Source organism: Suncus etruscus, chromosome X, assembly GCF_024139225.1.
Source record: "Suncus etruscus isolate mSunEtr1 chromosome X, mSunEtr1.pri.cur, whole genome shotgun sequence".
Taxonomy (NCBI): domain Eukaryota; kingdom Metazoa; phylum Chordata; class Mammalia; order Eulipotyphla; family Soricidae; genus Suncus; species Suncus etruscus.
In genome coordinates this window covers 48,778,041-48,794,585 of record NC_064868.1, presented here as the reverse complement: position 1 = coordinate 48,794,585, position 16,545 = coordinate 48,778,041, and the positions used below count along the sequence as shown (strand labels likewise).

General features: G+C 37.0%; 1 protein-coding gene and 1 non-coding gene across 2 annotated transcripts in view; both read right to left on the bottom strand.

Moving 5' to 3' along the window:
- The window catches only part of LOC125999245 (heterogeneous nuclear ribonucleoprotein A1-like), a 168,895-nt gene that overhangs the window by 53,616 nt on the left and 98,734 nt on the right, over nucleotides 1–16,545 (bottom strand). The gene's annotated exons all lie outside the window — the stretch shown is intronic.
- Nucleotides 14,767–14,898, bottom strand: LOC125999815 (small nucleolar RNA SNORA51). Its single transcript, XR_007492284.1, has one exon. It is a non-coding gene; the product is annotated as a small nucleolar RNA SNORA51 (small nucleolar RNA).

Below are 16,545 nucleotides of genomic sequence, written 5' to 3'. Positions count from 1 at the left end.
GATAAAAGTGAAAGTAGCTTGCTTTTATTGCCTACATACTTGTAATATTTGTTTTCTTTAACTTTTTCTTTATAATTTTATTACTGGTTTGCTTGGTGTAGTTCTCTTTAAAAATAGATAGCCAGGTTTTTGTTTTATACCTATGTAGTTTTGTATAATTCTATTATTTCTTCAGGACTAAATAACTTACAGCTATTTTTGTCTTAGGTGCTCTATTCCTTTCTATGATATTCAATATAAATTATCTATAAGCGGAGCTTCAGTATACAAAATGAGAAGCTGGTGAAATGCAGGTCTGGAAGCAAACATTGACACCGGAAATAATACACAGTGAAAAGCTACAAGAAGAGATTCAGGAAAACCAGAACTCAAGCAAGGAATCTCACCACACAATCCATCTGCTCCTAAGAAGGAAAGCAGCTTCATGGAGAAAGACCAAGGAATGAACATTTGACTTTCTCAGATCCCTGCTATTATTGAAAAAAATTCAGGCCACACACTCTAGTGTGTGAGAGAAATACCAAGTAGTGAATAATCCATTAATCCCATCACCATATAACACACTAGCGTGGAATACGAATATTGATTAGGGTGGGACCAGTAATCCAAAATCTCCTCCTAATTGTCTTTATAGTAAAACAAAATAATTCACACCCCATGGTTCTAAGATTAGAGTGGATGCCTCTAAAAATAAAGATAAAGTTTGGCAATATTTTACATAGACAGTTCAAAATTGGGAAAATATAAAGAAAAGACTTTTGGGCTAAAAAGGGAATCCCTTCCCAAAAAGTATCCTGTCTTAATCCTTTGACCTATAGGCTATAGGAACTCTAATTTACCTAACCCCATAGTCTTTAAGTTCCCAGGAAAGATTCTTCTCAAACACAGTTTTCAATGTCAGGTTAGCATGTTAGCCCATCCTGGGGCAAGTAAGTGTCAAAGCAGTTTCATTCATTATTCCTAGATGATCAATTTTTTTACCTCAACCTGCCTTTATGGCCTCTTTGTAGTGTCAGGGTTACCTAGACATAGCCAATGTAAAAATATGAAGGTCAAATTAAAGTGATGAGCTGGAAGGTGATTTTGGGCCTCTAGTCCTCTGTAAGAGTGTCCTGTTAGAATAGGGTCTGTCCCATCCCTCTTCAGGATTGGGAGAGACTCTAATCTCCAGAAATTATCTAGATATTGATAGTAGAATCAGGCTGTGACCAATTGGTGCTGATACAGGGTCTGTACTGGTAGATGATTGACTCTTGGTGTAGATGCAAAGAACCATGCTAAACTCAAGGTTCAGGGGTAAACAGCTGATGTCCACATCAATCAAGCCTTAGTCAAGTCACCAAGGAAATATTCATGGTGGAAGGCCCTTGTAGCAAGAAATTACTGAGTTCTCAATTCTAATGGATAATAACTTTTGATTATTATGTTATGTTATCGTATTTTCTAATATTTTTCTTTTTTTCTGCTGAACCAACTAAGTTTTTTATTGGTGTATTCAATACAAAATATTATTTCAAAAGGTCTTTTACACATGGCAATTGCATGAAACACATGATTTTTTGAAGTCCATCAATGTTTATAAAAATCACATAGTGCATTATTAGGAAGATATAAGGAAAAAGTATAAATATAATATATGTACTATATAAGTATAAATAAAATTATAATTTTAAATTAAAGAAATATAAACGTGGTCTGCATATGAGGCAACAATTATCAATATTATCACCTTTGGATATAATAATGATATTGTGGCTATTTAGGAGCTAAGTATTGAATTGGATATATGCTGGATTTTATGGGTAAAATTAACTGCTGTCTGCAAATATCTTTTTATTTATTATTCTCCTCCCAATAAAAAAGGAGACAAACCACATATCTACATACATGGAGAAAAAGAAAGTAAGATAGAGAAGAAGAGAGAGCCAGAGGGTGGAGAGAGAAGGGAAATTTTGGGGGACCTAAGGGGAAAATAATAAACCAAATTCCTATCCTGGTTCTATCTCACAAAGACTTCATTTCTATTATCTTCTAAGAATTTCTGCTTAACAAATGTAAATAAAAAGCTGGGAAGCATAAACACCATACAGAATATAAATGTTAAAGAGATACACTGAGAAGCGTAGAAAGAGGGTATACATATCCTCTAAGTCTAAGTCTTTCTGAAATAATCTGAGGAGAGTAGATAAATTAAGGATCCCAAATGCAGTCTGCAATACAGTCTAGTCTTGCGGAGTCTGAAAAAATGCCTCACAGCATTCAAAGATCAGGAAATATCCTAGAATGGAGGATCTTTCAAAAGCAGAAACCAGTTGTGAGCAACACTCCATGGTAAAATGAAATGGTATAAATTGATTACCGAGAACCCATCAGACTGTAACATTAGTTACGTTAGCAATAGTCATTTGTCTGTCTTCTTTGAGGAAGACTCGTGCTTCAAAGACTTGAGTGACTCCAACAGCAGCAGCCAGAGCAATGACATAGAGCAAAAGACCTACTGTCGCCACAATTTAAGGAAAGTTAAAATCAGAAGACCCGCTGGGCTCCCCCAGTGAGGATGGTTGAGAAAAGGCCTCAAAGAGAGGTCACTTCCTTGAAAAATGAGGGTAGTATTTCTCAAGCTTAGTAATAATTTCAAACAATAGTCGCAAACATGTATTTGGCCTAATAAGAATCTCCCTGCTGCTGTGCTAAGTATGTATATAGTTGAACATTTACTTCCAGATGACAAAATTACTAAAGACAAACATGACCTTGATTAAATATCACTTTACCTGTAAAAATTAGCATCAAGAGAAACATAAAAACAACATTGTAATTCTCAAAGTAAAGTTAGTTGTTTTTTTTTAAGTTATTCTGCTCACTCAGATGAAAGAAGCCCTTTGTAGGAACACTTGGCAAACTTACAAATCTTTTAATTGATATCAGAATTGACACCTACAGTCCAACTTAAGAGTAAAAATGTTGAGATGTTAAAGTTTTCACTTAGATACTAGAGAAGCCTCTAGCTCAATTCCCCTTTGTCTTTTAATTGGAAATTATCATTCAGAATATTTGTAACCCACACTAAAAGCCTGTGAATTATCTGTTGTGAAGAAACTTATAGATCAAACAGTATGTATTGATAAGCTTGTTGCTAGCAAGAAAGTACAATTTTTAACCTTGAAAGAAAGCAGGAGTAGACAATCTTTCACATGTAAAATTCATGTTTAAATACACATCTGTAGTATTCAATAAACAGACACACAATTATGATCCACCACAACAACTGAGTGTTTCTCCTTCCTTCGCTGAACCCTGCGTCCAATTTCCTGGGGAGCCCAAGAACTCCCTGAAGTGTCCTGACAAGGAGGTCATGGCAGAGACCTTCATGTAGAATGAACCACGTTCCTTTCTAAGATATCCAATATTGTTATTTTGACAGGGGAGTTAGATAGCTCTTATAGTTTTTCTTATTTTTGTCAAAATATGAAAACACTAACAAATCCTGTCCATATCAAAATCTTTATTCTAATATTTTCTTTAGTTTGAGATGCCAATATTGTTTAACCCTAATGTAGAAAATTTGTACCTTGGCATTTGATGATATTTTTTATATCAGTTATACTCCATAGTGCTAAAAGGCCCACGAACCATTCCAAGATATGCTCAACCTGGAGCAGATAATTTGCATTATATATAGTGGCCTACAGTGTTTAGAATCAAATTCAGGTACTTTCACATGCTGGATAAGTGTTCTAATATTTTGGCCACATCATGAGTTTTTTTTAATTATATTTTGGCACCTCTATGCTAAACAAGTTATTATTTTTTGTTGTTTTTTGAGTCACATCCGGCAGTGCTCCGGGGTTACTCCTGGCTCAATGCTCAGAAATCTCTCCTGGCAGGCACAGGGGACCATATGGGATGCTGGAATTAGAAACACTGTCCTTCTGCATGAAAGGCAAGTGCCTTACCTCCATGCTATCTCTCCAGCCCCCCTAAACAAGTTATTTTTAATGTGGTGGTTATTTTAATCTTAGCTTGAGACAAGATTAACTAAGGAGAGGTGACATTTCTCTCGCTACTCACAGAGACTTGCAATTGACATCCCCCCAATATATACTTTCAGAAACCCCCAAGGTATTATTGTGTAACCAAAAGTTAAGGACAATTCAGGGGCCAGAGTGGTGGCACAGGCAATAAGGCATCTGCCTTGCCTGCACTAACCTAGGAAGGACCACGGTTTGATTCCTGATGTCCCACATGGTCCCCCAAACCAGGAGCGATTTTTGAGTGCAAAGCCAGGAGTAACCCCTGAACGTCACTGGATGTAGCCTCCTCAAAATAAAAGTTAGGGACATTTAAGCCAAGTAGTTCAATTTCAGTGGAAATCTGGGTCCCAAAAGTACTGATCACAAAGTCAGGGTCTCAGGCATTTTTACATTATTTTTATGATTTGTTTTTGGCAACAAATAGTGTTTATCAGTGATCAGGGACCATTTCTGGTAGGACTCAAGGGACCTTACTGGGGTTACGAAAATTTAACCAAGACCTGTCACATACTAGTACTTGCTATATTCCAGCCCAAGAGATAACAGATATTTTGCTAATAGGAAACTCTCTCAGCTCTACTTTTCCCTTAATCTAATTATAAAAAAAATTGGAAATACAACTATGTTTCATTATGGTTTTGAGCTGTAAAAATAAATGTCTCAAAGAGTTGGAGTGGCCTGTGATCTAGAGCAAAGTGAGGGAGCCATGCTGAGCTCTGTCTCATTTTCCACTTGGAAAACAATACTATGCGAATGATATCAAGACTTTTTAGAATTAGATTTTTTTCTGAGCTACCAATGTCCACAATAAGTGGACAGTACAAAGATCCAGAGTTTTTAAGTACATGAACATATCCCATGGTTTGAGGGAAGAGAAAATCATCTGGACTTCTTTTCCACAGTAAATAAAAGAGAAAGCAGATGTATCAATAGCAGACCTCATTTTTCAGTGCTGCCAATAATCTAAGCAAAATTGTAATTAACGTAAGAATGGCATCCCCTTGAAAACCAACAAGAATATACTAGACATGAAAAGAGAAATGGAAGAAAGAGGCCTAGTAGATATATATAGGACACTCCACCCCAGAAACCTGGATACACATTATTCTCCAATGTACATGGGACATTCTCCAGGATAGATTACATGATGGCACATAAAACATACCTTCATAATATCAAGAGGATAGAAATTTTGCAGGCTACTATTACTGACCACAAGGCCTGAAATTAGATGTGAACTGCAAAGGGACACAGAAGAAAAACTTTAACACCTGTAAGTTAAGCAGCCTCATACTGAATAACCAGTGGGTCCGAGATGAAATCAAAGAGGAAATCAACTTTCCTTGAAACAAATGATAATAAAGACAAAAACTATCAGAAACAGTCCTGAGAGGAAAATATATAGCTTTGCAAGCACACATCAGGAAAGAAGAAGGGGCCTACCTGAGTAGCTTAATGGCACAGCTCATAGAATTAGAAAGTGCTCAATAAAAGGACCCAAAAATAGGGAGACAGAAGGAAATAACAAAGCTGAGAGCAGAAATCAACGAAGTGAAAACCAAAAAAAAACAATCTGAAAGATCAACGAAAGCAGAACTTGGTTCTTCAAAAATAAATAAATAAATAAATAAATAAATAAACAGGATTGATAGATAATTAGCAAAACTAACAAAGAAAGAGAAACTTGATAACTCATATTAGAAATGAAAAAGGGGAGATCACTACCGATATTATAGAGATTCAAAGGGTAATCAGAAACTACTTTGAGAAACTCTATGCCACTAAAAATGAGAACTTGGAAGAAATGGTTAATTTTTGGACTCATAACGTTCAATGGTTGAATAAAGAGGATGTAGCATATCAAAACACCCCCATCACTATCAGTGAAATTAAAACGGTAATCAAATGTCTGCTCAAAAACAAAAGCCCAGGCCCATATGGATTTACTAATGCATTCTTTCAAATCTTTCAAGAGGAACTACTACCAATCCTGACAAGACTCTTTCATGAAATCAAAAAAACAAGAACACATCCAAATAGCTTTTTTGAATCGAACATCACCTTATACCTAAATCAGACAGAGATGCTACCAAAAAAGAAAATTACAAAACAATATCCCTTATGAACACAGACGCAAAAATTCTCAACAAAATCCTGGCAAATAGGATCCAATGCCTCATCAAGAAGATCATTCTTTATGATCAAGTAGGCTTCATCTCAGGAATGCAAGGATGGTTTAACATTCATAAATCTATCAACATAATACACAACATCAATAACTAGAAAAATAAAAATCACATGATCATATCAATAGATGCAGAAAAAGAATTTGATAAGGTCCAACACCCATTTTTAATCAAAACTCTCAGCAAGAGGGGAATAAAAGGAACCTTTCTAAATATAGTTAACACCATCTACCACAAGTCAGTGGCAAATATTATCCTCAATGGGGAAAAACTAAAATTCTTCCCTCTTAATTCTGGCACAAGGTAAGGTTGTCTTCTCTCACCACTCCTACTCAACATAGCACTGGAAGTACTTGCTATAGCGATTAGGCAAGAAAAAGATATCAAGGGAATCCAGCTAGGAAAGGAAGAAGTCAAGCTCTCACTGTTTGCAGATGACATGATACTCTACTTAGAAATCCCTAAAGACTCTACTAAAAAGCTTCTAGAAACAATAGACTCATATAGCAAGGTGGCAGGCTGCAAAATTAACACACAAAAATCAATGGCCTTTCTATACAACAATAATATGGAAGAAATGGACATTAAGAAAAAAACCCATTCACATTAGTGCCACACAAACACAAATATCTTGGAGTCTACTTGACCAACTATGTGCAGGAACTAAACAAAAAAAACTATAAAACTCTGCTCCAAGAAATAAGAGAGGACACACGGAAATGGAAACACATACCCTGCTCAAGAATTGGCAGGATTAACTTCATTAAAATGGCAATACCCCCCAAAGCATTGTATAGATTTAATGTGATCCCTATAAAGATACCCATGACATTCTTCAAAGAAGTGGATCAAGAACTTTTGAAATTCATTTGTAACAATAAAACCCTTAAATAGCTAAAACAATCATTGGGAAAAAGAATATGGGAGGCATTACTTTCCCCAACTCTAAACTGTATTACAAAGCAATAGTAATCAAAACAGTATGGTATTGGAATAAAGACAAACCCTCAGATCAGTGGAATAGGCTTGAATACTCAGAGAATTTTCTACAGACATACAATCATCTAATCTTTGATAAAGGAGCAAGAAATCCTAAATGGAGCAAATAAAGCCTCTTCAACAAGTGGTGTTGGCACAGCTGGCTAGCCACTTGCAAAAAATTGAACTTAGATCCCCAGCTAATATCATGTATGAAGGTAAAATCCAAATGGATTAAGGACCTCGCTATCAGACCTGATACCATAAGGTATATAGAACAACACGTAGATAAAAACCCTCCATGACATTGAGACTAATGGCATCTTCAAGGAGGAAACTGCACTCTCCAAACAAGTGAAAGCAGAGATTAAGAGATGGGAATATATTAGCTGAGAAGCTTCTGCACCTCGAAGGAAATAGTGACCACGATACAAGAGCCACCCACTGATTGGGGGAAACTATTCACCCAATACCCATCAGATAAGGGGCTAATATACAAAGTATACAAGGCACTGACAGAACTTTACAAGAAAGAACACATCTAATCCCATTCAAAAATGTGGAGAAGAAATGGACAGACACTTTGACAAAGAAGAAATACAAATGGCCATTAGGCACATGAAAAAATGCTCCACATCACTAATTATCAGGGAGATGCAAATCAATACAACTATGAGATACCACCTCACACCACAAAGATTGGCACACATCACAAAGAATGAGAACAAGCAGTGTTGGCAGGGATATGGAGAGAAAGGAACTTTTATCCACTGCTGGTGGGAATGCCGTCTAGTTCAATCTTTCTGGAAAGCGATATGGAGATTCCTTCAAAAACTGGAAATTAAGCTCCCATATGATCCAGTATACCACTCCAAGGAATATACCCTAGGAACACAAAATACAATACAAAAATTTCTTCCTTAACACCTATATTCATTGCAGCACTATTTACAATAGCAAGACTCTAGAAACAACCAAGATGCCCTTCAACAGACGAATGGCTAAAGAAACTGTGGTACATATACACAATGGAATATTATGCAGCTGTCAGAAGAGTTGAAATTATGAAATTTTCCTATACATGGATGTAAATGGAATCTATTATGCTGAGTGAAATAAGTTAGAGAAAGAGAAAGACGCAGAATGGTCTCAACTACTCCAGTCAGGAAAAGATAATGATGATGTCTATGGCCTTTTGTCTCATGCTCTTCCCCTCAGCCAACAAGTCATGGCAATCTTTTTTATTCAAACCAATTCCTAATCCTAGGGGGAGGCAGGTCAAGTGTGTGTATGTGTGTGTGTGTGTCTGCATGTGTATATGTGTGAAATAGAGAGGGGGGAGAGAAAAGTACTATACAGTGAACTTTTACATATCAAATAAAGAGGTTTTAGGAAGGAGGAAGTTGGGGGAACATCTTTGTTTGGGCTTAATAGCTGAGTATCATTTTGCAATCAATTAGGGTTCAATTCCCAGCACTGCATGTAGGATTATGAGAACCACTAGAAGAAAGCTTAAGTAGAATTTAGCATGGGAAAAAGTTATTATGACTCTAAGATTTGACTCAAGCTGTAGAGATCATATCTAGTGTGTGTGAGATTCTATAAGTTTGATCCGTGCTCTATAATGTCTGCTCTTACCCACTTACTGCCTCCAGAACAATTATGTGTATCCTTGGTGCGTCCTGAGCAAATAACTTTCAGGGCCACACCAACACCTGAGAATGACCAGAAATGCCCCCCCCCCCAGGATCTTCTCCAGCACTTATTGTTTTTAAAAGAAATTGTTGTGTAAGACATGAAAAGCATCAAACATTCAATTCTCAAAATAAAATAGCATGGCTTGGAGAAAGAAAGTGTTAAAATATAAAGAAGTCACGGGGTGTAAATAAATATTTAAAGAATGCAGAAAGAATTTGTATTCAAAATATAAAAAATGCATATGACTTAATAACAACAAAATGGCAATTACAGCAAATACTATATAGAAGATATACACAAAGAAAATAATTACACAAAGCACTGCTCGACATAAATTGCTGGAAAATACAAATAAAATCACACTAAAACACCCCTATACATGCCTTCCAAATAGACTACCCAATTTGAATAATACAAAGGGCTAGCCATTATTTAAATAAGACCTCTTATGTCTTTGTCTACAGAAGTAGATGAAAAAGGAACTTGGATACTATGCTCTTATTACAATGCTTGGTGTAAGACTGTTTAATAATTTTCAAATTACCTGTATCTGCAGAAAGGTTCTAATCTTTATGTTCAGATATGTCTATAAAAAAAGGTTGAGATGCATAAGTCATAAATATGGAAAAAGCTTATTTTTAAGAATGATGTATACACAAGGCACTGACAGAACTTTACAAGAAAAAAATCTAATCCCATCAAAAAATGGGAAGAAGAAATGGACAGACACTTTGATAAAGAAAAATACAAATGGCCAAAAGGTACATGAAAAAATGCTCCACATCACTAATCATTAGGAAGATGCAAATCAAAACAACTATGAGGTACCACCTCACACACAGAGATTGGCACACATCACAAAGAATCAGAACAAGCAGTGTTGGCGGGGATGTGGAGAGAAAGGAACTCTTATCCACTGCTGGAACCTTTATGGAAAGTGATATAGAGATTCCTCCAAAAACTGGAAATTGAGCTCCCATACAATCCAGCTATACCACTCCTAGTAATATACCCTAGGAAAACAAAAATACAATACAAAAATCCCTTCCTCACACCTATATTTATTGCAGTACTGTTTACCATAGCAAGACTCTGGAAACAACCAAGATACCCTTCAACAGATGAATGGCTAAAGAAACAGTGGTACATATACACAATAAAATATTATGCAGCTGTCAAGAGAGATAAAGTCATGAAATTTTCCTATACATGGATGTACATGGAATCTATTATGCTGAATTAAATAAGTCAGAGAGAGAAAAAGACGCAGAATGGTCTCACTCATCTATGGGTTTTAAGAAAAATATAAGACATTCTTGCAATAATAATTTTTAGACACTAAGGGAGAAGGGGTGGAAGTTACAGCCGACCTCATGAAGCTCACCACAAACAGTGATGAGTTTAGTGAGAGAAATGACTACATTGTGAACTATCCTAATAATGAGAATGTATGAGGGAAATGGAAAGCCTGTCTAGAGTACAGGCGGGGATTGGGTGGGGAGAGGATTTGGGACATTGGTGATGGGAATCTTGCACTGGTGATGGGTGGTGTTCTTTACATGACTGAAACCCAAAAACAATCATGTATGTAATCAAGGTGTTTAAGTAAATATATATATATAAAGAATGATGTATACAATTTAAATTTTGATGCTATTACAGCCAACTTTTACTGTGCCTATGCAAAATAACAACCACTTTATAAGTACTTATCTGGGGTTCCTGCCTCTGGCAAAGAAAAGTAGAACAAAACTTTTGTAACTTTTCTCATTCTTTAAATTGAAAGGGTGTAAATATAAGATGATACCCAGCTATTAACCCCAAACAAAAGTATTCACCCAACTTTCTCATTCCTTAAACCTCTTCCATTTATTTGTAAAAACACTGAATAGTACTTCTTTCTCTCTTCTCTCTCCCCCTTATTTCTCCTGTGATTGGGAATTGGATTGGATAAAGAAAGAGACAATATGGCTTATTGGCTGAGGAAGAGAGCATGAGGCTAAAGGCCATGGACACCATGATTATCCTTTCCTGATTGGCTTGGTTGATTATTTATTTTCCAATATTCTGTTACTTCAGACCCTTCCACCTAAAGGTTAGATACATGGTATGTAGAGTGATCTCACAACTTGTGGAGTTTCATTTTATACTAGCAACATCAGCACACCTTATGTACTATCTCTACATCACTGGCCCATTACAAATTTTAATTTATGCACTTATATTTAGGCCTATGTACAATAATAAGTATTTTACCTGCACTGAAGTAAAGGTTCTTTTATTCTAGTATATAATTATTTTTCCCAAGATATTTTTGAGGGAATCTTTTTTCCACTGATATATTTACATTAGCATCTTTGTCATAAAGATCGAATTATAAATTCCTTATTCTATATTCCAAAATCATGTGGTCATAACAGATATAGTATTTTATTTTAAGTGTTTAAATAGTGTGATTCTTCCAAAATTTTATAATGTTTTAACTATTCTGTGTGTCTTCATATAAATATTAGACTCAAGATGTCAATTTCTACACAAAAGTCTTCAGGAATTATGTTTGAAAATTGAGTTTGTGAACATTAAAATATTGATAACACTGAGTCACAAATATGGCATGTCTCTCAACATATTTAATATTTTAAATATATCTTATTAAATGTTTTATGGTTTGGGGCCACACCCGGTGATGCTCAGGGGTTACTCCTGGCCAGTGGTCGGCAAGCTGTGGCTCGCGAGCCACATGCTGCTGTTTACACTTTTAATGTGGCTCTTCTGTGTGCCGGGTGGCTGCTCCAGGAGTCAGGATTCTGCTCTTAGCCTCTGCCAGTGCGCACCTTGTGTGCAGCCCCCAAGAGTGTAAGATGATACCCAGTATCAACCTTAAACAAAGTTGTTCCCCCAATGTCATCCTTTCTTAAACCTCTTCCTTTGATATGTGTAAGCCCACTGGATATGTACTTCTCTCTCTCTCTCTCTCTCTCTCTCTCTCTCTCTCTCTCTTTTGACCTGATGTCTCCTGCTATTGGGAATTGGTTTAATAAAGAAAGAGGTGTTCTAACTTTTTGGGCTCGAGGCAGAGTACAAGGTAAAAGGCCTTGGGCTCCATGATCATCCTTTCCTGGCTAGCTTGGTTTATTATTTCTTTCCTGCTTCCTTGCTTCTTCAGACCAGGTTGGGTGGAGTTTAGAAATACAGTGCCTAGAGTAATCTTAAAACACATATTTTATTTTGCACAAGACTGGGCATCTTCCAAGAAGGGATTCTCAACCCAGAGTTTTCTTTTCTATGGATTCTCATGTTCAGAGTACTCATGATTAAAGTTGTGAGCTAATGCCCTTAAATGCTGTTTTTCATATTGATTATGATTTTCTGCATAATATTAGTGCCAATCAGAAATTTTTGCAAGAGGGGAAACATTTCAATATCCCCTTCTCTGACACATATCTCAGAATCAGATTCGTTTTTGAACACATCCATTTTATGTCTTACGGTAAAAACTACTGTGAAACTCCCATGCAGAGAAATATTAAGTACATAGAGAAAATGAACAATGTCTGCCAAATACGCAAGCTCAGCTACCCATTCCTTGTCCAACTAGGGTTGTACAAAGTCACAGTTCTGCTCTCACAGGAACTGCACTACTTCTTCCCTCTTGCCAACAAGGTGAGAGAGCACCCTTCTCCTGAACAGCCACTTCACTTCTTCATGGATAAGATGCTAGTAGTGGGCATCCATACTCTCACCCAAGGTGGTGAATAGCCTGGATTTGGTCACAATTGTGTCATCTTTCACAGAGTTTAGTTCAGCGGGTAGTTTTTTTTTTTTTTTAATCCAGTCTATCATACAATGAGTGGATACAATGCATGGGTGTGCAACTTCTGTTTTTGTGACTACACAAAAACACTTAGCCATGCACAGTACATCATCTGTACATACACATCAGATTATTATTTTGAGTGAAATGAGTCAAAAGGAGAAGTGTAGACACAGAATAATCATTTGTGGCATATAAGAATAATAAATGGCAATATGGTAATAATATCTAGAGAAAATAGGGATGAGGGACAGGTGGGCTAGTTTATGATATGAAGCTTGCCATAAAAAGTGGTGAGTTCAGTTAGAATAGAAAGAGGTACATTATGTTATTGATAGTTGGAACTTATCACGCTGGACAAAAACTGAATGCTGAAAATGGATAAGTGACACGCATGGTACCCTTTAATTAACAATATTGCAAACCACGGTGACATAAAGGAAATTTTGCAAACCTCAGTGTCATAAAGGAAAAGACAGAGAAAAAAGCAAAATGCCTCCCCCTGACATAGGCAGAGGAGGGGGAAGGGAGAAGGAAACAAGGGACACTGGTGGTGGGGAAAGTGCACTGGTGAAGGGTGATGTACATTCTATGATTGAAACTCAAGTATGAATAATTTTGTAACAAATATGCTTAAATAAAAATTATTTAAAAATGTTTTAGGCACTCTATCATAATTCCTTTATGATACGATATCATATGCCTTTTTAAAAGTGCTGTTTTTGTTTTTGTGTGTATTTTAGTTTGGTTTCTTGCGGTACACACTAAGGTGTCAATATATTTTTTTCTTTCAGTGAAATCACTACTTTTCTCAGGAACACTGTTCTTGCTTTTAAAGATTCTTGAAAGGTTTTTCTCTTTTACCTGTTTTATCTCCATATTGTAGGGTTTCAAATTTTCAGCAGATTTTGGTTATCAAGAGGAAACGTTTTGAAACGTTTTGCTTCCTTATTATCAGAAATCAAAGCACTTTTCCTCGAGAAGGGTGTTCACTATCCAGATTTAACAAATGATCAGTGTATTCAAAAACTGTATTTCTTGGTGGATGTTACTTCACATCTAAATCAACTTAATCATAAACTACAGGGGAAAGGAAACACAATTTTTTCAATGGTAGAAGAAGTTATTTCATTTGAAAACAAATTATCTGTTTTTGCTCAAGATTTTGACAGAGAAACTTTGATTCACCTTCCAAGCCTGTTGAAACATCGCCAAGAAAATAATTCTGATATTGACATTCCCTATTTTAAAACAGCACTTTTATATATGAGGGAAGCTTTACGCAAGAAGTTTCAGGATTTCAGAAACAGCAAAGCAACTTTGGCCTTTGTAAAAAAAAAAAAAAAAAAAAACAACCTTGGATGCCACTGTAACAGAATTAAAATGTTCTCCCTTTAAAATCGACATTGGCAACCTTGAAATGTAATTGATGGGTTTAAAAAACAAAGAACTCCTTTTCTGCTGAGCCAACCTAGACACACCAAGGACTATAATCTCTCCAGGACACACACCCGGTAAGATGTCCCCACCCAATGAAAGTGGGGCCAATTTCTGCCGTATAATTGAGTACCTAGAGAGTTATAACGATTGGCGGCCATGCTCTCTGCCTCTTTTCTGCTGAGCCAGCCTAGACACACCAAGGACTATAATCTCTCGAGGACCCACACCCGGTAAGATGTCCCCACCCAATAAATGTGGGGCCAATTCCTGCCTTGTGATTGGGTACCCAGAGACTTATAAAGAATGGCGGCCACGCTCTCTGCCTCTTTTCTGCTGAGCCAGCCTAGACACACCAAGGACTATAATCTCTCCAGGACCCACACCCAGTAAGATATCCCCACCCAATGAATGTGGGGCCAATTCTTGCCATGTAAATGGGTACCCAGAGACTTATAAAGAATGGCGGCCATGCTCTCTGCCTCCTTTCTGCTAAGCCAGCCTAGACACACCAAGGACTATAAACTCTCCAGGACCCACACCCGAAAAGCACTGCCGTGGAGCAAAGCTGAGCAGCCTCGCTTATTTTGTAACCCCTGAATTCCATTTCTTTTTTTTTTTTTGTCCCTCATTCACAATACAGATCAGGCAAAGGACCTGGTTTGAGTTGTATATGGGAAGCATTTACTGTACCTCCTCTTTCTATACAATTAGTGTAAAGAACACAGCCTGTGGTAAGCATTGGGAGGCCTTACATTTTCTGTTTTTTCTTCATTTTTTCGTTTATTTAAACATCTTGATTACATAAAGGATTGTGATTAGGTTTCAGTCATGTAAATAACACCCCCTTCACCAGTGCAACATTCCCACCACCAATGTTCCAAATCTCCCTCATCCCAACACAACCCCACCTGTACTCCAGACAGGCTTTCCAATTCCCTCATTTATTCACATGATTATGGCAGTTCACTGTGTAGTTATTTCTACAGCGTATTCACCACTATTTGTGGTGAGCTTCATGAAGTGAGCTGGTGTTCTTGCCCTCCTCTCATTGTCTCTGAGGATTGTTACAAAAATGACTTTTTTTCTTAAAATAGATGAGTGAGCCTATTCTACGTCTCTGTCTCTCCCTCTGACTTATTTCACTCAGCATGATAGATTCCATGTACATCCATGTATAGGAAAATTTCATGACTTCATCTCTCCTGATGGCTGCATAATATTCCATTGTGTATATGTACCACGGTTTCTTTAGCCATTCTTCTGTTGAAGGGCATCTTGGTTGTTTCCAGAGCCTGGCTATTGTGAATAGTGCTGCAATAAATATAGGTGTGAGGAAGGAGCTTTTGTATTGTATTCTTTAGTTCTTAGGGTATATCCCTAGGAGTGGAATAGCTGGATCGAGAGGGAGCTCAATTTCCAGATTTTGGAGGACTCTCTATATCGCTTTCCACAGAGGTTGGACTAGATGGCATTCCCACCAGCAGTGGATAAGAGTTCCTTTTTCTCCACATCCCCGCCAGCACTGATGGTTCTCATTCTTTGTGATGTGCGCCAATCTCTGCAGTGAGGTGGTATCTCATTGTTGTATTGATTTGCATCTCCCTGATGATTAATGACGAGGAGCATTTTTTTCATGTGCCTTTTGGCCATTTGTATTTATTTTTATCAAAGTGTCTGTCCATTTTTTCTTCCCATTTTTTGATGGGATTAGATGTTTTTTTCTTGTAAAGTTCTGTCAGTGCCCTGTATATTTTGGATGTTACCCTTTATCTGAAGGGTGTTGGGTGAATAGTTTCTCCCACTCGGTGGGTGACTCTTCTATCTGGGCACTACTTTTTTTGAGGTGTAGAAGCTTCTCAGTTTAATGTATTCCCATCTGTTGATTTCTGCTTCCACTTGTTTGGAAAGTGCAGTTTCCTCCTTGAAGATGCCATTAATCTCAATGTCATGGAGTGCTTTACTGACGTGTTGTTCTATATACCTTATGGTATCAGGTCTGATATCAAGATCCTTAATCCATTTGGATTTTACCTTTGTACATGATGTTAAATGGAGGTCTATGTTTGCTTTTTTGCAAGCGGCAAACCAATTCTGCCAGCACCACTTGTTGAAGAGATTTTCCCTGCTCCACTTAGGATTTCTTGGTCCTTTGTCAAAAGTTAGGTAATTGTATATCTGGGGAACGTTCTCTGAGAACTCAAGCCTATTCCACTGATCTGAGGGTCTGTCTTTATTCCAATACCATGCTGTTTTGATAACTATTGCTTTGTAGTACAGTTTAAAGTTGGGGAAAGTAATGCCTCCCATTTTCCTTTTCCCTAGGAGTGCTTTAGCTATTCTAGGGTGTTTATTGTTCCAGATGAAATTCATAAGTGTTTGTTCCACTTTTTTGAAT